Source organism: Ambystoma mexicanum, chromosome 7q, assembly GCF_040938575.1.
Source record: "Ambystoma mexicanum isolate Mex_15411 chromosome 7q, UKY_AmexF1_1, whole genome shotgun sequence".
In the NCBI taxonomy this organism is placed as follows: domain Eukaryota; kingdom Metazoa; phylum Chordata; class Amphibia; order Caudata; family Ambystomatidae; genus Ambystoma; species Ambystoma mexicanum.
This window is the reverse complement of record NC_090941.1, coordinates 903,366,533-903,388,828: the sequence shown is the minus strand read 5'-3', so window position 1 is coordinate 903,388,828 and position 22,296 is coordinate 903,366,533. Positions and strand designations below refer to the sequence as shown.

Sequence of the window (22,296 nt, the reverse complement as noted above, 5' to 3'; positions counted from 1 at the left end):
TGAGATCAGAGCCATCCTATAATATGTTCCGCAAGAAACTGAAAACCTTCCTATCTCACTAATAGCACCCCTCCTGCTATCCGACTGTAAAATGCTCAGCTGTCCGCATTAGCAGCACCCTTCCTGGTAACTGTAACTTACTAAGATGACACAAGCAGTTAGACGCCCATGGGTTATGCGCGCTATACAAATATTAAAATATAATAAAGTAAATACAAATAAAAAAATAGACACATTTGGATGCAGGGTAACACGTAGGACATCAATTGTCTCAAAACGTGCTCACTGTGTTAAAACCCTTCTCCATTTTTGAAGTTTGACAGAGTGGACAGAGATTCTATGCAAATGTGTTGGTTGTGTATCCTACAGAGATGAGCCAAACTATCAGACAGTGGGCCTCATTACAAGTTTGGCGGTAGACTTGCCGGTAAAAAATTCCAGTAGCAGCGAATGGGCAATTACCGGGTCATTACAGCCCCGCGGTACCAGGTAATTGCCCATTTGCGGGTGACAGAAAATATTCTTCCCCATTCCCATTCGAGCCGCATAGGGCTCAATGAGAATGGGAAGCCAGACGCTCTGCTCGCGGGAGCCGGTACACCCAACAGGCCAGGCCTGGTGGACAGGAAGGCACCCGCGAGCAGAACTCATAGTTTTCCAGTCCGGTAACTATGGTACCGGCAACCTTACCGGCACCGTAGTTACCGGACCGGCAAACTTGTAATGAGGCCTATTGTCCCTTCACTTGTAGGCCTGCAGTGATCAGGACGCCTTTTGTTTTTTAACCACTTCTAGTTTACCCGCTAACACACAGACCAGCATCTTAGTTTTATCAATATTTTAGATGATGAAAACCTGTGCTGTTAACATAGCCTGGTGGGCACCTTTTGAAGGAGGCCTCTTTCTGATAAATATCTCCATATTTTTCACATCTGGCTGCATCTGTAAATACCTGTAAGCATCTCCTCTGTGTCAATAAACCACGCTGTATTTTAATGACTATTATTCCCTTGATCCGGTGTTACATGCCTGCTAAGCAAGGATAGGATTATGAATGTTAGTATGTTACACTTTGATGGAATTCTTAACTTTAGCCTGCATCACATCTAGTTAGAAATGTGAATGTTAGCATGCGCCACCCTTAAATTAAACTGCAAAGGTTACCAAATGCCACACTTAGATGGAATCGTGATCACTAGCCTGCCTCATATCTAGATAGGATATTGAAGATTAGCAAGTGCCACACTCGGATGGATTAGTGAATGATATCAAACAACACACCTAGACATCATTGCAAGGACAGCGATTGCCAATTAACCAATCCACCAACAATTTCACCCCTCTGCATACACCTCTCAAACTCTAACCAAACACAACCACAAGCTTACAACACACCAATCCGCACAAACTTCACTACACTGCAACAACAAAACAAACCACACATAGACTCGCACAACAGCACACAACGACTACTGACCGTAAAACACCCCAAGCCCAGCCAACGGATCCACCGGGCTGAGACTACCAACAGCACATCACTGCTCTCTTGCACTTTTCCAGCTTACATCCACTAACTCGCCCTCCCTCCACTTTTTTCAGAGCCGCCAGAGCGCCAGGGGACCACCCCGGTGGTGATAATGTTAAAGGACATTTGTACCGCGCACTAACATTAACATTTCTTTACTGTCTGGGATAGTTAATCAATTTTGCTACTAAAATAACTATACCTAATACTTACTGCCAGAGGGTTGGGAGTTGATGTTTTTAAACGGATAATTTGGTTCTTTTACAGTTTTTGCTCCTGGGTGGTGGTGCCCTCCCACCCTCTAACCTCCCAGATGGTGTTAAGGCTAGTGTTATAGTGGTCCGTGGGATTTATTAAGTAACAAAAAGTGAACCCCTTATTCTTTTGTGCCCCTTTGCCCTATATGCTACATCCCATATGCAGAGCATAGGGCTTTTGTCTGCTTCCCAAAACGCCACATGGCCCTGGGTGGTGCGAGAAAGAAGGGCCAAACAGGAGAGGAATTGGGCTTCTGTGCCAGCGCCTGACTGGCTCACGCTGGCTGGCATCCGTGTATCCCTTCTGTTGCCAGGCCCAGCCATGCCTTTGAATATCTCTGCAATCGCTCTGCCCCACCTGACTGCCCTGCCCTGTTGCCAGAGGCATTTAAATATGGGGCACAGGGAGGACACCCATGCAGCTTTCATAAATAGGCAACACCCCAGTGCCTTTCAGCACCCCCAGGCAAGCCTGGCTCGCTGCTGCACACCGCAAGAGGCCCAGAAATGTGGGTGCCGTCGAGCAAGTGCAAGGGTGCTGCTCTCCCTCCCCCCCCGCTCATCTAGTCCCAGAGTAATACTGGTTTGCAGGAGGCGAGAGCAACCTTGCTGCTCTCTCCTCTGGGGGAGCAGGCCACCCCTTCCCTATCTTGGAAGATGGGCACTGTCTGCAGGGCTGTCAGAAGATGTGGTGAGGCCGGGGCAAAACATTTGGTGAGGCCCCCTTACAATTTTTTGCACTCGGCCAGCGGTGGTACATCCACAAACAGGAGACTCAAGAAATCTACCCTTGAGTTTGTGAGCAGGATCCCAAATATGGTTTATTAATACAACTCCAAATCAACTACAGCAAAGTTAGATTTCTCTACTGAAGAAAGGTTCATGCCAGACTAACTTTTTTATCATATGAATAAATATATATAAGATGGCATGAGCTCTCCACTGCGCCACCTCCAATTCTCTGAGGGTCAGTCACTTTTCCAAGCAAAGAGTTGAGGGCAGATCTTTCTTCGGCTGGGGCCTATCTCTGGAAACAGCCTCCCTGCCTCGCTGAAACTTGAGGAGAACCATATCCGGTTCCGGAAGCACCTCAAGACCTGTCTCTTTGCTTCTGCCTTCTCTCTTCCTCTCCCTTGCTGATCACCTGCCTGATCCATGCACTGGTCACTTGGTCAAACTCTGAATTCGGGCCCAGGTCACTGCCTTTCCTGTTGCAATCCCACACTGCCTCTTGGCTCCCCTGCACTTGTGGTCTGTATCTGTAAACCTACAGTCCCCGCTCTAGCTCTTATTCTCCACCCATTAGCTGCACTTATGAGTACCCACACTTGCCACCCGTTGGCTGCACTCTTGTTTCTCCTTTGTTACTGCACTTCTGCATCCTACCCCACCCTAGGCACTTCTCCCCTCCCCTCTTCCCTGCTCTTGCGCGATCTGAATGACACAAGGCCTAGTAAGATCTGTGTTTTGTCCTACTCTTTTGTTTCTCCCTCATTGCCTTGTCGCGCCTAGAAAAACTTGTGTACAGGCACGTTATAAATGCCATATTATTTAATAAAGGAGCACCCTGCCCCTGTGTGCGCATTAAAACACACGTCATACACAGTGACAAATGATGTACAGTGAAGGCTGGTACATTTCTGAATTTAAGAGGTTTAAATGTTTGTGCCAATTAGGCAGGATCAACAGAGCACAGTGAGGGAGCCCAAACCAAACAAGGGTTGCTTGAGGGGGGTTCTCACTCCCAAGAAAATGTTTCAAACATTGGGTTAAAAGTATGCATTTTACAGCACTTTCTTTGCAAAATTGGGTAGAATTCCATACAGTTTGCAATTGGTTTTGTATGGAAGCACATGGAAATTCCCAATAGTTGCAAATCACAAATTGTGCATAGGAACATTTGCCAATACATTTCATGCTGCCTTTCCACACGAGATATGCTAGAATAAAAATATATTCATGCTGGTTGTTCTAATTATGTCGATGCAGGCTGCATCAATATATGCCATTATTACCATGTACGGACTCCGAGCTAGTAAAAATGCCATGCCACAGAAAGTATATCCAGGCTGACTGTGTACCATAAGTGTTATTACTGGCTAGATTGACCTACATTCAATGGGCACTTAGCACTTGGGCTCTTTACTTGCCTTTAGTACTTTTTGCAATAGTATCTCTATTATTGAATGAAATTAACTATTATTGAGATTTACTTACATGATTTCCATCAGTATTGGTCTAGGGAATTACTACCTCAAAACACTTTGTTATCAAGGTTTTTTAGATAAATATTTTGTACTATAATTAAATTGAATGATTTTTAAATGTTGATATTTTTGTGAATGTATAATGTGTGCTTTTATAATGTATAATGTGTGCTTTTATAATGTTTTGTAATAATATTAAAATATGTAGTGATAACTGTGTACCTGACTGAACCCCTTTTTTTCGGACCTCTATCCTTTGATATGAGTACTTAAATAATTATAGTGCTCTTCCATGTGACCCTTTTCCTCTTGTTCTCCTACATTCAATGTGGGCCAATTTAGCCAAGTAGTATGTTTGCTTTAACCTTGATGCATAGTCCTGTGCATCTAGGGTAAAGCAAAAAGAGCACTGGCAATGCTAACAGTTTGGGCATTCGTGTAGGCATGGGAAAGGCACTTCTGTATTGGTATTAGCTGGCTATTGATAGTGCCAGTGCAAAATGATTTGAGTAACTGAGCAGCTAATAGCAGTGCATTGTAAAAGCATAATACTTATACACAAGCCAAAACTGTTGGCTTTGCCAATGCTTATTTTTAAAAGAACTTCAGCGAAAGACATGCAGGGTGTTTTTAAATTGAGTGGCCAAAGGCAGACCTGATTAAGACATTTTTATTACACCAGTTACGTGTTTACAACTCCAATGAAGTCATGAACTCTCAGAAGACTCCTTTGAGGAAACACTTGCAGGCACATTGAGGGCAACGTTTGATGGCAAGGCATGTTTAAAGCTAGCTCAAAGAGTTCCAGTGAGGAGGTGTTTTGGGTGGGGAGGGCAGGAACTGGGTGAGAATTGCCATAGGGATTAGCATGGCCATGAGAAGTCATTTCAATGTTAGCACCTGCATTCATATCCATACATTTTTAGGTAATTGAAATCGTGATGTGGGGTTAGCACTTACATGCTAGGTAGTGATTAGAAGGGAAGTGGTGACATGAGACATCTCATTCTCACAGCAGTCCTTAAGTGTGACGTTTCAGAAATGAAGGCAAGAGGTAGCTGCTTGTAACATTCTAGCTTCACCAGAATAGTCTCATTGGAAATGTGGAAAGATGTTAGGCGCCCCCACACAAGGAAGTTTGCCCCTTCCTCACAGCCTCTGACGTTAGTGCCTCTCCCAACATTTGAAGTGTTAGTCCCCTTTCCCCCCTGACATTTTAGCCTAGGTGCACCTCTGATGCCATGAACCCACCTCTTAATGAAGTGGCCCCCAGTGCGGCTACATTTAGGGGTGGTGCTGAACACACACTCTCAAAAACACTTTCATCCAAGCATTCATCCACCAGTTACACAACTCCATACATGCATGTATACATAAAACCAAATACAGCATTGACACAAACACCAACATGCACGCATGCATTCATACATACACATATACATACTAATTTAATTTAAATACACATATACACTTAATTTAAAATAAAAAACACTTACCTTACCTCCATGCACCCTTAAAAAGCATCCACGCAGCCGACACGTAGACATGCTGCCTGACAAGAGAGAACTCCTCTCCTATCAATCAGCGTGGTCATGCTGAGCAACGTGAACACACTGATTGACAAGAGAGAACTCCTCTCTTGTCAGCCAGCGTGGTCATGCTGAGCAACGTGAACACACTGACTGACAAGAGAGAACTCCTCTCCCATCAGTTAGCGTGATCACACTGACAACATGAACACACTGACAAGAGAGAACTCCTCTCTTGTCAGTCAGCATGGTCATGCTGAGCAACACGTGAACACACTGACTGACAAGAGAGAACTCCTCTCCTGTCAGTCAGCGTGGTCATGCTGAGCAACGTGAACACACTGACTGACAAGAGAGAACTCCTCTCCCATCAGTTAGCGTGATCACGCTGACAACATGAACACACTGACTGACCAGAGAGAACTCCTCTCCTGTCAGTCAGCGTTGTCATGCTGAGCAATGTGAACACACTGACTGACAAGAGAGAACTCCTCTCGATTCAGTCAGCGTGATCACGCTGACAACATGAACACACTGACTGACAAAAGAAAACTCCTCTCCCGTCAGTCAGCGTGGTCACGCTGAGCAACACGTGAACACACTGACTGACAGGAGAGAACTTCTCTCCTGTCAGTCAGCGTGGTCTTGCTGAGCAACGTGAACACACTGACTGACAAGAGAGAATTCCTCAACCATCAGTTAGCGTCATCACGCTGACAACATGAACACACTGACTGACAAGAGAGAACTCCTCTCCTGTCAGTCAGCGTGGTCATGCTGAGCAACGTGAATACACTGACTGACAAGAGAGAACTCCTCTCCCATCAGTTAGCGTGATCACACTGACAACATGAACACACTGACAAGAGAGAACTCCTCTCCTGTCAGTCAGCGTGATCACACTGACAACATGAACACACTGATTAACAAGAGAGAACTCCTCTCCTGTCAGTCAGTGTGGTCATCCTGAGCAACGTGAACACTGATTGACAGGAGAGGAGTCCTCTCCTGTCAGTCAGTGTGGTCATGCTGAGCAACGTGAACACACTGACTGACAAGAGAGAACTCCTCTCCCATCAGTCAGCGTGATCACACTGACAACGTGAACACACTGACTGACAAGAGAGAACTCCTCTCCCATCAGTCAGCGTGGTCACGCTGAGCAACGTGAACACACTGACTGACAGGAGAGGAGTCCTCTCCCATCAGCGTGATCACGCTGACAACATGAACACAATGATTGACAAGAGAGAACTCCTCTCCTGTCAGTCAGCGTGATCACGCTGACAACATGAACACACTGATTAACAAGAGAGAACTCCTCTCCTGTCAGTCAGTGTGGTCATCCTGAGCAACGTGAACACACTGACTAACAGGAGAGGAATCCTCTCTTGTCATTCAACATGTCCACGTTTTCAGCAGAATGACGGGAGGCAGCAGAGCCCACTTCTGAGCCCTGCTGTCTCCCATTATTTTGCTGTTTGGTGCGGAGCCAAACGGCTTCGCAACAAACAGCAAAATAATTGCAGGGGCAGACAGCAGACGGCACAGTCCCCCGTGTGAATAAAGGACACGGGAGACTGTGCTGCCTTCCACTTAGGAGAGGAGGCCGCGAGGCCCCCCGCAAGTGCGAGGCCTGGGGCAGTTTCCCCCTGCACCCCCCTCGTGACGGCCCTGACTGTCTGTGGCAAAATCCAAACCGTTGGCTTTGCCAATACTTGTGTATAACAAGGTTAGTGCTTGTTGGCCCACCAAAAGTAAAATACAGCCGTGCTTTCAGAATAACCCCAAAAATGCAAATGATCTTAAAGGAAATGTATTACTTGTGTATTTTTCTCACGTATATCAGTCATTGGTATTTCCTGAAAACTTGACTGTAGTTCCCTGTTTGCCTTTTGCTAGAGCCCAGCCCTGTTTTCTAAACACACACGCCTTATGCTGTGCGTATCTTTATGGCCCGACCGGCAGCTCTCGCTGAACCCCAAAGGTGTACACATTCTCCTTGTGTACACGCCTGCTTCCCTCGCGTGGCCACCTGGATCAGCTGGCGCCGTCTCTTCTCATGCCAGCAGCATGCATGGAAATTATACGCCATGTGTGTTCTCCCCTCCCCAACAAAACTCTACAGATGAAAGCTTTGCTCCTTAAAAATGTAACTATTGCATCCGCTTGTGTGTGTGTTGATGACCTTCCACCACTACGAGACAGTCACCTGCAAGGCTGCAAACATCTTGTAATTGTACATGCTTTGACGTCCTTGACAATTGCAATTCTGTTTATTTGAGGCTTAGGAAATATCGAATTGTCCAGTTGCATAGCAGTCCAATCACAGCTTCCGGTCGGGACCTCTGACCATTTCCGCTTGCCCTTGACATCTCCAGTGGCTTCCTGTGGACAGTCGCAGTGCCCTCTTCGTTGCGCCCCGTGCAGTCCTTTGGGCCAGCCCTTTATATTCACTGGATGCGTGTACCGAATGTGTACCTGGGAGTCTCCCCTAATCTCCTAAAAATCCCTTCGGTTTGCCATTTCCGTTGGGGAATTCGAAGCTTTTCCCACTCGCACCCTGCCCTGGACCTCACTACCACAGGGGAGTAGATCCGTTTTTTGGGGGGCGGGGAGGGTTAGCAAAAAGATGAAAACTTGGCTTTTCACTGCAGCTTTCATATCATTTTCTGGGTGTTTTTTTTTCTCACTGACATGTTTCTAGCGCCAAGAAGCCCGCGGACGAAAAATTAAGCATCATAAATCCTTAACTGAACTTCACAAAATGTTCTAAAACAACTTTGAACTTTTGGTAATATACATAAAGTTCCTTTTACTTTGCTGTGTACCCCTAAATGATTAAGGAACCCTCTTTGACTCGCTGACAACTCCCTAACATGCACCTGGGCCCACCCACTTTTGCGATTCCTGGCGCAATCCAATAGAAACATTGAAAACCCCTCATGTGAGTCACAGATAAGTCCTTTTGTGAGTACAGAGTAACTCACTAAAAAGCAAGTTACTACTTTGTTTTCAGGAGTAAGCCAACCTTACGCCGTGAACATTTTTTGGGCATTGGCCCTTACGTGTCCAAGAAGGAGGCAAATGTTGCCTGTAGGGAAACGTGGGTGAGCAATTCTTAAAAGATGACTTTGGTCCAAAGCATTTACAACTCCAATACCTGACGCATATCGAGTTTATTGATAGTGCTTGCTGTGTGGCACGGTGTGAACTGCTTTTAAACGCTCCAGGTTTTGGCAGCCTTATGAAGAGAGGCAAAGGGAGACAGGATCCTTTGCTCCAGGGTCACACAACTTGACCAGGCGTGGCAACCAGTATTAGAACTAAGCCTGTAAGTTTCTAAAGCAACAAGGTAACGACCAGCCCACATCCCCTGCCCGCATTAATTACTACCCATGTTCATTGCGTGAAAGAGCCCTTGAAACCTCTCAGCTGGGACCTACAGGGTTAAGCGGTTGCAAAGGACATTGTTGATCCGGCCCCTGAACACATTTCGACAGCTCTTCACAGCTAAGGAAGGAATGCATGAGAAGAAATCCCGTGCAACCAGCTCTTCCACTATTCCAAGTCAATCATTCTTTTGTTTCCTGCAGGCCAATTCCAACCAATGAGGAGCTCTGTAATTGGCATGTTGGGCCTTTGAACCATAGTTACTCTGTTCCCGGAATGCATGGTCAGCGAGAACGTCCACCACTCTTACAATGGATTGGCACAAAACAAATCCACCTCTTCCAGTCAATTTGCCGCTTTGAGTGTTGCTTTGCACCCGCATTTTATAATAATAATAATGTATTTCTTATATAGCGCTACACACCCAAAGGTCTCACAGCACTGGAATAACAGAAGACATTATTATCCCACAGTGTGCTACTCAATTCATTGACCTCGGAAGGATGAAAGGCTGAGTTGAGCCTGCAACCACAGGCTGCGCACGGATATCAGGGGCGAGCGCTTAGCTCACTGTGCTATCTGAATGGAGATGAGTAGTATAGGACACAAGAACACCTCGTTTGCCGCAGGAAGCACATACCGGCACACACATCCCAACAGAGGCGTCGCTAGGATAGGGTGACCAGACGTTCCGGTTTTCCCGGGACAGTCCAGGGAAATCACCCTCGGTCCCGGGGTTTGCATGGTTGGGAGGCTACGGTAATTACAATTCTAATTATTTTTCACAACACATTCAGATTTTGAAGTTGGAGGATTGGCTCAAACCCCCAACCTTTCAGGTACAAGTCACAACACTTACTGACTGTGCCACAGAGACTAGATTGGTTGTACAGCAAGCCATGTAATATCAATGATAGCAAACGCTTGTTTTGAATTAACATGCCAAGATTCACAGACAAAACTGCACAAATGAGATCATACACACTTTATAGAAAGGAAAAGTGCTGGAAATATGATTAGGTGTGGGGGCCTGTTGGGGGATGGTCAGTAAGTGGTGGGCTGCAATGATGTAGTCCCTCTTTTATGTTGTTGGTGGTCCCGGTTTTTCATTTTGGAAATCTGGCCACCCTACGCTCGGGGGGCTATGGCCCTGAGTCTTTTTGTTGTAGCCCCGGATAGAAGCTCAGGGGCAACCACCAAAAGGTTAGCTAGCTCCGACATTAGTGTAGTCCCGGATCTTTTCCAGGCCTAGCAACACCCCGGCCTGCCAATATGTGTTCAGCATTGCGGACAGCAGTTCTTTCACGTCCACCCATGATGCCCTGTGCGGGTTTCGGGGCTGTTGCAGAAGCAGTAAGGCAATGCTGCCCCTCTCTCCATCCTAACGCTCCGGCATTCCATCTTCTGGGAGACTGAGGATTCCCATGGGGATTAGGAGGCCCTTCTCCGCCTTTTCCCTAATCATTCAGGTCAGCAACAAACCGCGCCAGTTAAGACTTAGTAGGAGCAGGCATCATGTGCTTAGCAGTCCCCGCCACTGAACTTGGATGTGCAGGTTTTGTTCGGCTTGCAGAAGTGTGGGTAAGGCTTCCGCGTGGGTGTAATCCTTCCTTTGAATGGTGGACCAGCGGCTTTCACGCAGGGATGTCATTTAGGGGTCGCCAGAAGTCGCAACTGCTACCTCTGAAGTCTCCCTTGCGACCTCTGTGGTCTCCCTTGCGATCTCTACAAAAAAAACATATATATTTTTTTTTGTAATGCAAGCTCCTGGGCTTTGGCCAGCATCATGTGGCTCTTTACTTCTGGAGTGGCTGGCTTTCTTGTTCAGGCCCCTTAAAAAAGAAGAAAAATAAGAACAGGAATGCCACAAGTCCAACACTTTCAGCACTGATCCTAAATAAGAAAGAATAGGAATACCAAATAATGTGTCTTTCTGGAATTCTATACAATAATTGCTAGACTCATTAAAGGTTTATTTCAGGCACATTTCAGGCGGTGAGTCACTGATTTAGTCTGTTTTTAAAGGCCTCAACTCAGCCTTTCATCCTTCGGAGGTCGATAAATGAGTACCAATACAGGTTGGTTGATATTTGATGTATATTTTTTCTATATAAAGCGCTTAAGCGTAGGTGCGATATAATAACACATCATTATCATTTGGTTATGGACGTCTGCTTGCATTCACAGTAATTTGGTAATATGGGCCTATACACACTGATCTTAACAATACATATGGCGATCTATTCTTGTATGAAATGTACATCACATTATAGTGATATCGTAACCATATTTTTCGTAGTGTACAATGCTATGTGATGCGACTTCCTTTTTTGTCAACGGGTGAAAGGTCGTGTTCCATCGCTTCCAGCGATATCACTTCGGGTTGGGGTCAAATGACAGCACTTCCTGTGATGTCATCATGGGTCAAGGGTCGTGTGATGTCACTTCCGCTACCCCTCCCTGGCATTTTGGTGAAATGACGTCGCTGCTTTCACGACATCTAGAACACAACATCCACCACCGGGCCTGCGGTCATTTGGCATTGAGCCTCTACTCTACTGGGAATGCCCTGAAACAGTACAGCCCACTAATAGGTTACGGGCTGCATCTCTCCTACTACACCGGCAACAGCCAATTCTCCACTGAGCAGGGGAAATTCTGAACCCGCGTTTGCACCCACCAAGGCTCGCGCAGCGACATTTGCACTGGTCCTTTCATGCATACATCGGTTCAACTTTATCCAGAATCGGTGTGATATACAAGCCGCCCGGCATCCTTGGCCACTGTGCACCAGCCTGCCCCAATGCCCAGAGACTGGACGCATGACTCACTGTGAGCACATGTCAAAAGGTTCGACTCTGTCAATAGTAGGTGAGCAACTTTGAAGATAAAAGCACAGGTTAAGCGGGTACCACCCAGGCTCTTTTAGTCGGGTCCTCCCTCCCCGGCACATTCTGCGACTAGAATGCCGCCCCTACTGTACACAAAGGGTTCCATGCATAACAAGTCGGGGTGGCTGGACTGGCTGATCAAACACCCTCCCTCACAGCTCTCACTGTATTTTTGAAACATTTGAACCTTCCAGTGTCTCTTTTTTTGCCCGTCAACAAAAGACACTAACCAATACTCCCATTGAGCTTCCGGGGCTCGTTATCTGAAAGGTTCCTTTTTTGTAACCAAACTCGTTTTAAAGCCTATTGAATAGATGTGGTGCTGCAGATAAGGCCTCGTCATGTGTGTCCCCGCAGAGCAACTTTGCATTGTTGAGTTCCTCACACCAAAGCATTCTTGAGAAGGCATCCCGCGCAACACGCTTTTCTGCTGCAAGAACAGGCTTTCTTTGTTTGCTGAATGAAGCCCACTGCCCACAACCAATGGGAGCAGCAGAAGGCCCTGGTGCTAGCTTTCATGCAAAGGGCAGCCAATAAACCATGAAGCCCACTGCCCACAACCAATGGGAGCAGCAGAAGGCCCTGGTGCTAGCCTTCATGCAAAGGGCAGCCAATAAACCACGAAGCCCACTGCCCACAACCAATGGCAGCAGCAGAAGGCCCTGGTGCTAGCCTTCATGCAAAGGGCAGCCAATAAACCACGAAGCCCACTGCCCACAACCAATGGCAGCAGCAGAAGGCCCTGGCGCTAGCCTTCATGCAAAGGGCGGCCAATAAACCGACATTTTGCCTTTTTTCTAAAATTGCAGAATGTCAACATCAGAAAAATATACAATTATATACCCGTACCTTTTTTAAACGTAAAATGTAAGCTTGGTTAAGGGTGGGGTCATTCTGATCAAAGAAACCACTCGATTTACCAGATTTAAAACCAAACATAAAAAATAAAACTTAATATGCAAACTAGAAAAGGGTCCAGAAAAGAGTCAGATTGGCATGGCCTCTGTAGTGGGGTACACCCAGCACAATAGCATCCCACGGGAGGGGGCACTGTTGTATCAGTAACAGTATGCTTACTTGAGATCCAAAGACTGGCGAGCACCACGTGTACCTTAGTGTTCCCTTCTGAGCAGGGGTGGACTGGGAACCCAAAGAGACCCTGGAAATAGTTTTTCAAGTGGCCCCATATTACATATCTTCAGCAAGCCCAACCCTTTTCCTATGGTAACATTTGGAAGTACCCCACAAAAGAGGCCCATGGGCCAGAGGCCTACTGGGAAATCTCCAGAGTTCCTGATAGGACAGCCCACCCCTGTTTCTGACTCGAGCTCTCAAAAAGAGCAACATCGGTAGCCAGTTCTACCATCATAACAAGATGTATTGGTAGTTTAACCTTTGATGTAGGACAAGTATTAATGAAGGAAGCACAAAAATCAGTTCTATAAAGAGGCTTGCCGCCATAACGCTATTGACTGGAAGGGAGCGTGCAGTCAGCACACTCAGAATGTCAAGGTGGAGTTTTGCATAACAGCGAGCACCCTCAGATCTCCAAGGTGGAGTTCTGCATTGCAGTGAGCACCCTCAGAACGCCAAGGTGGAGATCTGTACAGCAGCGAACACCCAAGAACGTCAAGGTGGCGCTCTGCATAGCAGCCAGCACCCTCAGAACGCCAAGGTGGAGTTCTGTATAGCAGCGAACACCCAAGAAAGTCAGGGTGGCGCTCTGTATAGCAGCCAGCACCCTCAGAACGCCAAGGTGGAGTTCTGCATAGCAACGAGCCCACTCACAACGCCTAGGTGTAGTTCTGCATAGCAGCGAGCCCCCTCAGAACACCAAGGTGGATTTTTGCATAACAGCGAGCACCCTCAGAACACCAAGGTGGAGTTCTGCATAACAGCGAGCACCCTCAGAACGCCAAGGTGGAGTTCTGTATAGCAGCGAGCACCCTCAGAACGCCAAGGTGGAGTTCTGCGTAGCAGCGAGCACCCTCAGAACATCAAGGTGGCTCTCTGCATAGCAGCGAGCACCCAAGAACGTCAAGGTGGCGCTCTGCATAGCAACCAGCACCCTCAGAATGCCAAGGTGGAGTTCTGCGTAGTAGCGAGCACCCTCAGAACGCCAAGGTGGAGTTCTGTGTAGCAGCGAGCACCCTCAGAATGCCAGGTGGAGTTCTGCGTAGCAGCAAGCACCCTCAGAACGCCATGGTGGAGTTCTGCATACCAGTGAGCACCCTCAGAACATCAAGGTGGAGTTCTGCATAGCAGCAAGCCCCCTCAGAACACCAAGGTGGAGTTTTGCGTAGCAGCAAGCCCCCTCAGAACGTCAAGGTGGCGTGCTGCATAGCAGCGAGCACTCTCAGAACGTCAAGGTGGAGTTCTGCATAGCCACCCAGACGTATCACAGGGAGTCACTTTGAAATGACTTGTGTTTCTATTAGAGGTATGAAATTGATTGATCTGAGGGGTGATGGAAAGGGAGGGGGAGTGGTGGGCAGTAGCCTGGCTGAGCTGAGAGGCAAGAATAGCTGGCATGTCTTGAAACTCTTTGGGCCTGATTTACAAAAACGTTTAACATGGGAGTCCATTTACATTTTTTTTGTAAATCAGGCTCTTTGAGTTCAATGATGCATTTGCTTACCTTGAAGCTGCTTAGTGGGAAAACCAGGCGTCCTTACCGGGTCCCGCGAGGGGAAGAGGGAGCAAACCAGGCCACTCGTAATCGGCCCGTTGTTTGCTCCCTCTCCCATTCCCATTCAGCCCTATGGGGGCTGAAATGGGAATCGGGAAGGTCCGGCCCGGGTTCCTGAAGGGAGGAATTACCGGGCCCTCCAAACTCGGAATGGTCAGTTAATTCCCCATTCTGGGAACCCGGACGCGATTTCGGTGGCAGCCATGCCCCCCAATAGCGGCATGGCTACCGCCGAGGTCGTAATGAGGCCCAAGGAGTTGGAAAATGCAGGCCTTGGCGACTAGATATTCTCTGGTTTCAAAGCAATTCTTCTTCTGCGAGTGACGCAAAGCAATCGCCCGATGTAAAGCAGCTAGCAGGGGGAGAGCTAATAACTTATACATGAAGATGAACTCACATGATGAGGGCGTTGAGGCTCAAAGGAACCTGTTCATCTCATCCTCTTCAGGGACCCATCAAGTAAGAAGCTGTTTTTCAGCAAGCTCAGACTCCTCAAGGCATCTGGCCCCTGGCATCGACTGAACGGAGTAGCCAGTAGATGCTTTTGCACATTACTCAGTGCCAGCGTCACCTCATTGCCACACAGCCGCAAGGTCATGAGGTTCATGGCCTACTTTTTAAATGCTGTGAACATGCCCATAGGTAGGTTGTCCGTCCTTGGTATCTGCACTGCATAAGGAAAAGAAAAGGGGTGATGGCTGAAGGTTTAGAATAAATCTTAGCCTGTGGCACTGCACTTGGCAACTCTCCAGACCATCGTTCTTCGCCTGTCAAGCCATTGCAAAAGGAGAAAGACCAAATGCAAATCAGGCGTGGTCCCACCCCAAAAGGGGCAGTCCAGCCAGAACTGCTTGGTCACATCTCGTCTGCACAAGACCACAAGCATCCCCAGACAGGTTTTGGCCCCAAGTGGACCATTTTAGAAATCTGATTTAGTCGAGGCTATAAAGCACTCACTGAATGAGATTAAAGTCTGTAGTGGGCCACGTCAAATGAAAACAAATGAATCTGACGTAGACAATACAAGCATTTACAAATTATACCCTTTTATTCATAAACTAATACGTCCTACATGGACTGGGGGTATTTCCTGTCCGCCGAGTGAAGACAAAAAATTCATTTGACAGTATGCACAAAACGTATTCTGTTGTATGCATCAACATGCCAAGTAAATTAGGCATAAAGAACATCACAGAAAAGAAAATACACTTTCCACAAGAATTACATGTATCAATGGATAATATATATGGAAAATTGCTGCCTGGCTGTTCTCCTGTTTAGAAAAAGGCTAACCAAAGGAAGATAGAATTCAACAAATCCTAAATTCTACACCTGTATGGAAATCAATCTGACAAGGAGGGGCGATGTAGGGAGGCCCAGGCGTAGCTGGCCATCGTCGGTGCTAGGTCTGGAAAAGACCCGGGGCTAAGCTGATGTCAGAACTGTTGGGACCGGGGGCTAGCTAGGCTTTAGGCTATAGCTCCTGAGATTCTATCCGGAGCTACCACCAAAAGATCATGGGCTATAGCCCCCTTAACCCCCCCTAGCAACGCCCGATAGGTTGGTATCCGGCCTATAAACACATCCCAGGTTTCTGCATAAAACAGCAATGTTGCTCCTTGAAACTGAGAACTACGCTGTTGCGGCTTCTTAATATGTGCACTATGGCAGTTCTCCTTTTTAAGACTGGCGACAGTGTCAAATCGGCTCAATGTTGTGGTAACATACTGTGTATCTTAAATACTGTGCAAGTATGTAAATAGCAGAACAATGCGCTGAGCAACCCGGGGCGACCCGAGTCACATACTGTCTGCTACATACACAACAATACCTTAGATACCATCTAACACTGGCTGAGGCAGTTTGTAACTAGCTGCTTAATTGCTGTTCTTAGTACCAAACTCAATTCTACTCTTTGTATCGCCTGCATCTTGAAGGTTCCTTGGATGTTAACTTGAATCACGCCAACGGCAACACGCCTGATGCATAAACTGGACACCACATTAAAACACATTTCGCTAGTAGGCCCCAGTACACAAAGTGCCCCTAGAAACCAAAAAGATACTTTTTAGGAGATCTTCACCATCAAGGTAAAACTTTCTAAAATAGTTTAGGGCCAGACGAGGAAGAGAAATTGACAAAATGGTATCTAGAGGTCTCTAGCACTGAGCAAGATGTTAACCAACGCAACACTGGCCTATCTTCCAATGCCGGAGAGAAAAGGGCTTGCATATCGACACTCTTATCATAGTAGGCAAGTGCTGGTGGTCGTCGCGAGCTGCAGTTAGCACTCCTAAATGAGAACGTGTCAGCACTTGAACGAGCCACCATTGAAGCCACTAGCGGAATCTATTCTGGAACTGGTTAGACATCAGTGCATCAAGCAAGTGAGCGTCGCAGATAATGGCATACGCACAGCCACAAGTCACACATACAGCACAGAAAAGATCTGCACATGCGCAAACAGACATATATAACGCATTCAGGAACGTGAGTGTGCATTGGTGAAAGGCCCCTCTTCGTATTTCCACGAAGCCAACATGAGCTGATACAACCCTTCTGGATTTAGTGCAGAGAGGGGGTGACGGGACACAGGGTGTGGCATGGCAAGAAGATTGGGAGGACACCACAAACCTGAAAAACAACAAGCAGTAGGGTAGAGGCAGTGCCCGTTCAGATGCGCGCATCAACACAAATTCCTCTGCGCCGGTCACCTTATTCAAGGTGCAGCAGAGACGCTGCCTACTGATAACCGGTTAATTTTAACGGAATGCGGTTTGGGGATTGATCACCTGGTTTCTAACTCCTTCAAGGTAAAGAAAAAATTAAAGGGAGCTGGATTTGTGGACAACTATAGAAAAGGTGAATTCCTACAAACAATATAGCAGCATATCCCTTATGGACAAACCATTGGGTTATTTACCATTGTATCGGAGTACATTCCCAAATTCATATTGGCCTGGTCAATTCCTCAGACTAAGATTGAATCTGCTGTTGACCGGAGAGATTCGTGTAATTAGAGAGAGCAAGGCACAGAGAGAGTCTGTAACCCTGCGTCAATGTAGGTTGTGTAAAGCTCCAAAATGTGGTTCAATCTAGGGTGCACATATTGATGGAATGTAGCTCATTGCAAGAAGCAGGTTTAGCATTGCTGAATAGATTTGCACATGATTAGAATTCTGCCAACTCGATGGATATGATTTACAGACTCACTAGTGGCGAGGAAACTCTTAACGATGGCATTGCTAAAGTTCAGTTAAGCAGGTGAGATTCAGTGTTTCTATAGTGACTTAAGGAAGTTTGCCTATTTTGCACAGTAGTGATAGTTTTGCACAGCAATAGTCATCATCATCATCATCATCACAACTTGATTCGGCTGAAAGCCATGCAAGTATGCAAACACAACATCCCAACAACACAAATATATAAAACATCACCTTTCCCATAAATAAACAGACAGATTAGGGCAACTGCAAGTTAGAGGTGATCTGGGGGGGGGGGGTCACTTGGTTGTTACATAATGGTTAGGTACATGCCAGCAGCGATATCAGAACACAGAGGTACCCAGTGATTGCCAATGGACTGTGAACCTTGAGGACTTAAACAAAGTGGCCTTATTTGGGGACCAATTCCAAATTGAAGAATTAGGTGGAAGTCCTCAAGACTTCGTAAGATTCAGTAGGCCCTCCACTAAGGCATGGTCTTTGAACTCGATTCTAATAGAGTCTTGCGTATAGGCACCCTGTCGACAGAGCCTGGTAGAACAGGTGGTTTGCTCCCGCCTAACAAATGTGCAGCCCCTCACCGCCCGGATCCAGCAAAGGCACTTGTTTAGTTTGTGATGGTCCGGGGCAAGCTTGGGGACCCTGTGGAGGTAGAATGACCCCCGACCTGTGACGGCATCATCCTACTTCTGTTAGCAGTTCTACTGCCAAATGGATGACCATCCGGGTTGTTGCCCTTCCAGAGGGGATAGTTGTACGGGAACCACGGCTATGTAGGGTCCGGGGGGTACAACAGCGTGGGCCGGGAGGAACTATGGCCAGACTTGTTACAAACGCGATTATTTTGGACTAGTTTAGGTAATGCCTCCTGACCCACTGGGCCTATTACAAGATGAGAGGTTGCCTTTGACCCACTCACATGTCCATTGGCATCGCCCCTGTCTTGCCCCTTATTCTGGATAGTGCCAGGGATGTCTGAATTCTCAAGGCTATACTTGGGCACTGACAGACCTTTGTCCACTTGGTTCATGGGCCCCCCTCCTTTGGCCCCCCGGAACGGTTGGGTACCTCTCCTTGGATACCCCCCACCAACCAATTCGATAAGATGAAAGACCAGGTTCTTAAGTTGGGAGATTTCGGCCAGAACGATGCTACGCTGGCAAACATTAGGCGATGGGCCCCTCCGGACTGAATTGCTCGGTAAAACCTGACCAATTTGCTCACGAGGAAGCGGAGAGCCACAGAGGCTTTTTTGCACAGCACTAGTCACTTTTTCACTGCACTATGGAATTTATTAATGTAACTCTAGGTAAGAGCTAGATTGTTGTTTTATCCTGTGTTTATCGATGAAAGGTGTTATTTTCATATTATTTGACTTCTTATGTTCGTGTTTTAATGTGTATAACAAGGAATGGATTGTGTGTTAGGGTGACTGGCTTCAACCAGTATGACAAATAAACACATGTTTAAAAAAAATAACCAGTAACAGTGCAAATAAATAAATAAATACATAAATACATAAATAAATAAATAAATAAATAAATAAATAAATAAATAAATAAGTGCACCGCCAAGCTCGCCCCATGGCGCACCAGCCTGGCATGTGGCTACTCGGGGCGTGTGTCTGCTGGGGTGCACTACTCTGCGCTTCCCTTCCTTAGCGCCAACAGGTGCCACCCCAAGCGTCCATTCTGTGGCGGAAGTGGGCGGAGTCTTTGTCTAAACGGTATCCCTTCGGGATGCAGACTTTTGACTGCACTGTGCATCAAGCACCCAATATCACCGTCTGAAGTACAGCACAAAGGGCAAACCGAAGCTGCGTGGGAGAACACACCTGCCTTAGACCATCCGGATGTCACACGTGTTGCCCGAATGTGTGCACCCCACACTGCCGAATGGGGCACCTCGGGTCTGTGTACGCAAGCTTGAGTTCCCCTTCTGTACGTTCCCCCGAGGACCACCGCGCACCCTTCTGGCAGAGTGGCCAAATCAATATCAAGATATTTGTTATTAAGAGTTCAAATCAACCAATTACAAACGAGTGTCAATGTCCATTTAAACGTAGGATCAAAAATCAACCCGCGCATGTTCTTAAAATGAAGTGCACTGCAGCTGTACCACACCTCCATCTTTCCCTCTGTCTAGTATATCCCTCATCTCCCACTGTGCCTCCCTTTCCCATTCCCCCCGGTTCTCTCTAGCTGCCACAATTGACCCCCCCACCCCCTCCACTCCTCCCTTCTCCCCTGCCATTGGTTTCTCCCTCCCTGTTCTCTCTCTCTCTCTCTCTCTCTCTCTCTCTCTCTCTCTCCCCCTGTTTTCCTCGATCACTTTCTCCCTCTAGTACTCCACCCAGCAATAGCCATCACTCTCGCACCCCCTCACTCCCCCCATCCCTTCCTCACAGAGCGCTATCTCGTGCAAACGTTGTAAGTGCCGCGACAGAGCCGCACACGTGAGATCACGCCGCACACACACCAAAAAACGCAAGTTAAACGGCAGAGGTTACCTGCTAACCCAACGCAGTACACACGTTGAAGGTATGCACCCGTGCGAGTCCGTGGTGCCCTTTCAAGAGCAAAACTCTGCGGGTGCAGTGGCAAATGCGTTCGGAAAGCACCCACTAGTGTACAGCCGACAGGCTGCAGCCACTGCTGAAAAGTTGGTGTGTTATGAGCAGCCCTGAAGCACAATCCCGCACAGCTAAAGACGTATTCATCGTCACTTAATCCTCATCTAGCAAACACTGAAGCCTGCTTTATCCTACTAGACACACTGATGATGCAGCCGTGTGTGCTCAGTGCCTATTACACTGCACACCATGATCTTTAGTAAACAGTGCACTGCAAATCACTCTCGCATATCTGCCCTTTGGGGGGTAGGTTTTGTTAAAAAAAATGAGTGTGTTCTTAAGCTCCTGTTTGTTTATGTTCTCAGGTTAAAATAAACACACCGGCAAAGCACTTGACACGTGTTAGCGCCAAGAAGCCGCCACATTGGTCCAAGCTGCGCTATACCAAACAGTTTCATGACCTAGGACCTCCATCTCAGCCTTCCATCGCACAACTTGAGAAAGTCTAACACTGTCCCACAGAATGGCCGCTCTGGCTTTCAGCTGAAAACACAACTGGCGAGGAATGCGCAAACTTCCTTTCAAATATTCCTTCCTGTTTGAACAAGTGAGACAATTACAGAGCCATATAAAGGCAGCCCCGGCGGCGCTCCCTGCGCGGGCGGGCGGGCGCCCCCCGCCACCACCACTGCTAACTTTTCGCGTCCAGGCTCCTGTCAGGATACACACGCGGGAGGTCGCGTCGTGGGCATAGCTGCGCGGTCCCCAAAGCGCGCGCGCTGGGCTAGGGGTGGTCATGCGAGAAAAAGGGGCGAAGGAGGGCTCTTTACCTGCAGCCGGTGCTCGCTGCTGGGCTCCCGCGGATCTTCATGAGCGCCTGCCTGGGGTGTGCTTGCACTGGGAAAGGTGCAGCGAGTTCCCCTCCGCTGGGCGTGCACCAATGGGGAGGAGGTGGCCCGCTCCTCCCGGGGCTGCCAGAGTCGCCGCCGCACCGCCCCTGGCTGCCAGCCTTTCCTGCCGCCTTACTCTGTCTATCCTCTGCGAAGCAGAGGGGAGACGGAAAGAGAAACCGACATAACGCATAACATGGGCCGTAGGCTTTAGGCTTCATTATATGCAGCAATAAAAATCCCCCAAATGGGCTTTTGGGCATCTTGGGTCAAGTGTGAAGCGATGGCGTTCTCCAGGGGCATTTTTTAACCTGACTGCCTGGCAGCGTTCTGCTGCCTGTGTTCCATTTCTAAACATATTCATCCTTTTTATTAGTGCCCGCGTTGGGGGGCACAGCCAATCAGGTTCCTTGGTTCGCGGGCTGATACTCCCGATCTCGGCCCGGGTTCTATGGAACCAGGAGCTGAGAGAGCCTCAACATTTTGGAGGGCTGGATAGCAGTTTTGAAAACTGTGAGACAGGACATTAAACCTATTGCGCTACTGATCCCCTCCCCCGTCTTGCTGCCCCCTCCCCAAGACACTGAGTAGATATTAGACTTTCCTTTGGGCCATTGGATCCATCTTTCACCCCAACTCACCAGAGGCGTAGCCATGATTCTGTAACAAGTGGGGCCTGGAGCTGTAGGTCCATACTAAGAAGTGCCCGGAGAAGGAAGGGCACTTGTTCTGCCCCCAGCCAAATGCACAGCAGTGACAGAGCCTAGCGAGGGAAGGCGAACCAATCAAGAGGGGTTGTGCTCGTTAGAAAAGTTTTAAAAAAGCTGTTTTAAAATAGTGCATTTTACACTACACTTTCTGTGATAACTAGGTAAAAAGCCACAGAGTTTACAATTGGTTTAGTAGGGTAAGACATAAAAAGTCCATTAGAAGCCAAGTCACCAACAATGCACACGAAAATGATCAAAAGCATTTTTATAATGCCTTTGCCCACTATATACCAGTTCTGCAAGTGTAAAAAGCCTTTTCATATCGATTGTGGCCATACATGTGCATTCTGGTGCACCTATATATGCCACTATTCCCACATAGGAAAATACTCATGTTTGCTTTGTCCAT

General features: G+C 47.5%; 1 protein-coding gene across 5 annotated transcripts in view; it reads right to left on the bottom strand.

Annotated features, from left to right (window-relative positions):
* The window catches only part of SYTL2 (synaptotagmin like 2), a 573,462-nt gene extending 552,218 nt beyond the window's left edge, over positions 1-21,244 (bottom strand). For all 5 annotated transcript variants that reach the window (XM_069639800.1, XM_069639806.1, XM_069639810.1 and 2 more), the window contains exon 1: positions 21,118-21,244. The gene's annotated coding sequence lies outside the window, so the exon portion shown is untranslated. The remainder of the gene's footprint in view (positions 1-21,117) is intronic.
* Between the last annotated feature and the right edge of the window lie 1,052 nt (positions 21,245-22,296).